The sequence below is a fragment of the Macaca thibetana genome, chromosome 11 (assembly GCF_024542745.1).
Source record: "Macaca thibetana thibetana isolate TM-01 chromosome 11, ASM2454274v1, whole genome shotgun sequence".
Classification (NCBI taxonomy): Eukaryota; Metazoa; Chordata; class Mammalia; order Primates; family Cercopithecidae; genus Macaca; species Macaca thibetana.
Window position 1 is genome coordinate 33,873,854 of NC_065588.1, and position 6,385 is coordinate 33,880,238.

A 6,385-nucleotide genomic window follows, 5' to 3' on the forward strand; every position below is an offset into this window, starting at 1 on the left:
AGCTCTATGCTTTCTGGTGACATCTTTAGGGTTTTCTAAATGTAGAATCACATCATCTGCAAACAGAAATTATTTTACTTTTTCTTATTTTACTTGCATGTCTTTTTTCTTGTCTGATTGTTCTGGTCATTTCTATTTTAAAAACAAATGGCAAGAGTAGATTTTTTATGCACTGGATCTTAGGGAAAGAGTTTTTTTCTCATTGATTATGATGTGAACAATGGGCTTTTTATAAATGTCCTTTATTATATTGAGGATAGTTTCTTCTAGACCAGTTTTTGAGGATTTTTCTTATGAATGTAGATTGAACTTTGTCAAATGCTTTATTTTACATCTGTTGAAATGACCATGTAGTTTTCTTTTAATCTTTTATTGTTAACATGGTGTATCACAGTGATTGACTTGCATATTTTATTTATTTATTTTTTATTTTAAACATTTTTGTGGGTACATAGTAGGTGTATATACTTACGGGGTACATGAGATGTTTTAGTACAGGTATAAATGCAAAATAAGCACGTCATGGAGAATGGGATATCCATGCCCTCAAGCATTTATCCTTTGAGTTACAAGCAATGCAGTTATACTCTAAATATACAATTATTATTGACTATAGTTACCCTGTTGTGCTATCAAATACTAGATCCTTTTCCTTATTGTAATTATTTTGTACCTGTTAATCATGATGGAAAATAAAAAGCTTAGAGAAAAGGGATAAAGCTAATGGCAATCCCATAAATAGTAGGTTTTAGAATATTCATTTTTAAATACAATACACTAAGTTGGTGATGAATCTGGAGATATAATACAATTCTTATTATTTCTAAACTTCTACATTTCTCCATGTATAATATAGTTAGGCTAAGTTTATCTTATCTAAAGAACAAATAAAAGCTAAAAATTATTATGAAGCAGGTCTCCAGCATAGCTTAGGTTGAAGGCTAGACACAAGACAGGACAGAGAATAACATTCAACTCCAAGGATTTCCATTTGCCAATGAATTTACACTGATACATCTATATAGAGTAATCCAACTCAAATATAACTATTTCTAAGGCAAGAAAAATAGGTTTACATTACTTTGAAAAACCTTGACCTTTAGAATTGCTGACAGGTAGATCACCTGAGGTCAAGAGTTCGAGACCAGCCTGACAAACATAGAGAAACCCCGTCTCACCTAAAATTACAAAATTAGCCAGGTGTGGTGGCACATGCCTGTAATCCCAGCTACTCGGGAGGCTGAGGCAGGAGAATCGCTTGAACCTGGGAGGCAGAGGTTGCAGTGAGCTGAGATCATGCCATTCGTTGTACTCCAGCCTGGGCAATAAGAGCGAAACTCCATCTCAGAAAAAAAAAAATGTAATAAATAAAAATCATAGCTTTACCAAGGAATTTGGTATTTAAAAACACGATAATTTACAGAAAAGAATGTAGTGAAATTTTATCTTGATTAGACATGCAAAATGACCTCTAAGAAGAAAAAGGATGGATGATTCTTTTTCTGTATTCTTCCAAAGCCTGAAGCCTAAAACATAGGTCCAATGGCTAAATATGTAAACAAACAAAAAGCCCCACAATATTTCTTAACTTATACCAGAGGTCATCAAACTACTGCCCCTACTGGCCAAATCCAGTCTGCTGCCAATTTTTGCATACAAAGATAAATGGAATACAGCAATGCTCATTCCTTAACATATTGTATAGAGTTCCTTTTGTCCTGTAACAGCAGAGTTTAGTGCCTATGACGGAGACAGTATAGCCCATAAAGCTTAAAATATTTTATATCTGCTCCTTCATCAAAAAAAATTGCTGACACCTGATCCAGATAATCGGTAGTCATGAATGAACCTAGAGTAATCATTTATTGAGCATCTATTATGTGTTAGACATTATGCTAATGTTTCTAGCTACAAATATATTTCTTCATTTAATTCTCATAACCATAATGTGAAATAAGTATTATTATCTTAAACCTATAGATAAATAAACTGATATTTAAAAAAGCTAAGTAACTGACCTAAGATTACACTGCTAGTAACCAATAGATTCAATATTTAAATGTTTTTCTATTATTCTTTGTTATTATTTGTTTTGATGTTCAATTCCAATGATTTTTGTCCTAAGCTACACAATTTCCTGGAATTCATAGTTACTGAAAACCCCTTCACAGTCTGAGCAATATAGGTGAAGAGAAGAAAATGTAGATTCCTGTAAATAAAAAAGGGAATTTCAGAAAAAGCTGGTTTAATGTAAACACAAACTATGCGAGGGCAAGAGAAAAATAGTGGTCATCTCTAATTTGGCAATGAATGCTCAGCAATCAATCTTCAGCTCACTCCATTTATCACCGGGCCAATGACCAGTAAAACCCTTACTTTAATCTTTATTGGGATAATTTAAATTACCTTCAGAGCAATCTGTTGCTTCTAGAGTTTATTCATTAACCAGTAATGCACATCATGGACATTAAGATGAATCCTGATTATCATTTCACTATATATATTGGAAAGAGTCTTGAACTTTGTCTGTATCTACAAACCACTCCCATTTCTTATGATACTTTTTGCCTCTGTTACTTTAATTTTTTTATTCAGTGCTTCTTTTGCTTCTTCTAGTAACTTAATGCTACAATTTTTAAACTCCCAATGTTTACATTTATTCTAAAACCACAAATATGCAATAAAAATCACCAAGGGGCTTCATTCACATATTTATGTCATATTTTCTCTTTTGAAATCAATCTTAATAATGCAAGTAATATCTTCTTATACATGAACATCTATAAACTCACCAAGTACCACAGCATTTGCCTAAGAATTTGTTCATCAATGGGAACTAGAAGGTGATAAAAGATTAGATTCATCAAGAAGAATTATAACTATCAAGAAAAGCACAGAGCCTATGTTGGGGTTTTAAATGATTTAAAGTAGATCATAAAATCTCTTTTATGAATGAGTGTTTTAATATTATAGTGTTAGATTAGTTGATACAGTTTAAGATATATTAAAAGGAAACTAGGTAAATACACATATTGGAAAAATATTCTGTATTTAAAAATTATTCATATATATTATACACATATAATTTGTGTGTATATAATTTGAAAATTTTATAGATATATACTATATATATAACAGAAAGATTGCCTCTGATAGCTAGTATTATGGGTAGTTTCCTTATCAAATACATTTTTTGCTTTTCTAATTTATCTGTAATGAACATGTAATACTTGTATAATAAAAGAAAAACTAGTAATTGAAAAGTGTTTACTATAATTCCACTCTGGCCAAGACACATGTATATTTTAATATACATATATGCATATAATTTATACAAATTATATATGTATGTATTATGTATATATTGCTTATATATGCATATACATATATCACTTTGTGTGTGTGTGAATATATTTATATGAGCTACATACAGAAATTTTTTTAGATGTTGAATATCAGGTAGTTCAGGACAGTGCTAGGGGAAAAAAAAAAAGGAAAAGTAAAGGAAAGGTCCTAGGGATCTGTGAGCTGAAATCTGAAGTTCTCACCGTGCTGGAATACATAGGATGTTCTAAATAGCTAAATGAGAGATACTTTGCTGAAAAATACAGTTACTTCAGTTGATATTGAAAGACACTTAGGGAAGGACTTTTCGACCACTACAGTAATGGTTACTCTCAGAAAATTCTAACAAAATTTAAGCACAAAATTCAAAAGGATAAGATTAATTGACCAATTTTGTATATTTAGAAAACCCCATTGTCTCAGCCCAAAATCTCCTTAAGCTGATAAGAAACTTCAGCAAAGTCTCAGGATACAAAATTAATGTGCAAAATTCACAAGCATTCTTATACATCAGTAACAGACAAACAGAGAGACAAATCATGAATGAACTTTCATTCACAATTGCTTCAAAGAGAATAAAATACCTAGGAATCCAACTTACAAGGGATGTAAAGGACTTCTTCAAGGAGAACTACAAACCACTGCTCAGTGAAATCAAAGAGGACACAAACAAATGGAAGAACATACCATGCTCATGGATAGGAAGAATCAATATCGTGAAAATGGCCATACTGCCCAAGGTAATTTATAGATTCAATACCATCCCCATTAGGCTACCAATGAGTTTCTTCACAGAATTGGAAAAAAACTGCTTTAAAGTTCATATGGAACCAAAAAAGAGCCCGCATCTCCAAGACAATCCTAAGTCAAAAGAAGAAAAGCTGGAGGCATCACGCTACCTGACTTCAAACTATACTACAAGGCTACAGTAACCAAAACAGCATGGTACTGGTACCAAAACAGAGATATAGACCAATGGAACAGAACAGAGCCCTCAGAAATAATACCACACATCTACAGCCATCTGATCTTTGACAAACCTGAGAGAAACAAGAAATGGGGAAAGGATTCCCTATTTAATAAATGGTGCTGGGAAAATTGGCTAGCCATAAGTAGAAAGCTGAAAGTGGATCCTTTCCTTTCTCCTTATATGAAAATTAATTCAAGATGGATTAGAGCCTTAAATGTTAGACCTAATACCATAAAATCCCTAGAAGAAAACCTAGGTAATACCATTCAGGACATAGGCATGGGCAAGGACTTCATTTCTAAAACACCAAAAGCAATGGCAATAAAAGCCAAAATTGACAAATGGGATCTAATTCAACTAAAGAGCTTCTGCACAGCAAAACAAACTACCATCAGAGTGAACAGGCAACCTACAGAATGGGAGAAAAATTTTGCTATCTACTCATCTGACAAAGGGCTAATATCCAGAACCTATAAAGAACTCAATGAAATTTACAAGAAAAAAACAAACAACCCCATCAAAAAGTGGGCAAAGGATATGAACAGCCACTTCTCAAAAGAAGACATTCATACAGCCAACAGACACATGAAAAAATGCTCATCATCACTGGCTATCAGAGAAATGCAAATCAAAACCACAATGAGATACCATCTTACACCAGTTAGAATGGCAATCATTTAAAAAATCAGGGAACAGAGTCTAAATGCTTCCTGGTGCCAGGAGTGAGCGATGAGCTGGTTTGTGTTCCTGCCCCACAGAGTCGCCTTGGTTGCCGTGTCCTGCCCTCGCAGTTCTCCCGGGTTCGGGATGTTCTATGCCGTGAGGAGGGGCTGTAAGACCGGGGTCTTTCTGACCTGGAATGAGTGCAAAGCACAGGTGGACCAGTTTCCTGCTGCCAGATTTAAGAAGTTTGCCACAGAGGATGAGGCCTGGACCTTTGTCAGGAAATCTGCAAGTCTGGAAGTTTCAGAAGGGCAGGAAAATCAACATGGACAAGAATCGCAGATGAAAGCCAGCAAGCCACTCTGTGAGTCACTGGATGGAGATGGAGATGAAAGCACAGAGCCTATGCAAAGTACATGAAGCAGAGCATGGAGCTGGCGCCTCCAGTTAGCAGAGACAAGGTTTCCTACATGGGAGACTTTGTTGTCATCTACACTGATGGCTGCTGCTACAGTAATGGGCATAGAAGGCAAGGAGCAGGAATCTGTGTTTACTGGGGGCCAGGCCATCCTTTAAATGTAGGCATTAGACTTCCTGGGAGACAGACAAACCAAAGAGCAGAAATCCATGCAGCCTGCAAAACCATTGAACAAGCAAAGGCTCAAAACATCAGTAAACTGGTTCTGTATACAGACAGTATGTTTACTATAAATGGTATAACTAACTGTGTTCAAAGTTGGAAGGAAAATGGGTGGAAGACAAGTGCAGGGAAAGAGGTGATCAACAAAGAGGACTTCGTGGCACTGGAGAGGCTCAGTCAGGGGATGGACATTCAGTGGATGCACGTTCCTGGTCATTCGGGATTTATAGGCAATGAAGAAGCTGGTAGATTAGCCAGAGAAGGAGCTAAACAATCGGAAGACTGAGCCATGTGACTGTAGTCCTTGGGAGAACTTGAGCCAGTGGCTGTCTTGCTACTTGTACTTACTGGTGTGGAAAACAGCCTGCAGGTGAGACCATCACGGTGATGGGCAGATGCATCTTTCACACGGAGTCAGGCACAGTGGCCTTCTGTGACACATTTTTATAAAAAATGGTTAAGTATATAATAAATTGAATTTTTGAGGTTGGAGAATTATGTGAGATTTCCTCATTATGTTTACTGGGTTTGATACTGTTCTTGCTTGTTTTATTGCAGGCAAGCAAGGCAAATGGCCTAAAATGCTGTGGCTTATATTTTGATAAGAAATCAAAAACCCATTGGTTAAAAGATGCAACTCAGAAGTCTGGAAGTGTTCTAGAAGCTTCCATTTACCATCCAGTCGACGGGACTGAGTCTCCTGCTTGTATAGGTGACTTGTGTCCGTGGGTACATTAGAGAAACATGCTGCCCAGGGCCTGGGCATG

At 35.6% G+C, this 6,385-nt stretch overlaps 1 pseudogene; it reads left to right on the forward strand.

The window, feature by feature from the left end:
- Positions 1-5,102: 5,102 nt before the first annotated feature.
- Positions 5,103-5,965, forward strand: LOC126931716 (ribonuclease H1-like; annotated as a pseudogene).
- Positions 5,966-6,385: the final 420 nt, after the last annotated feature.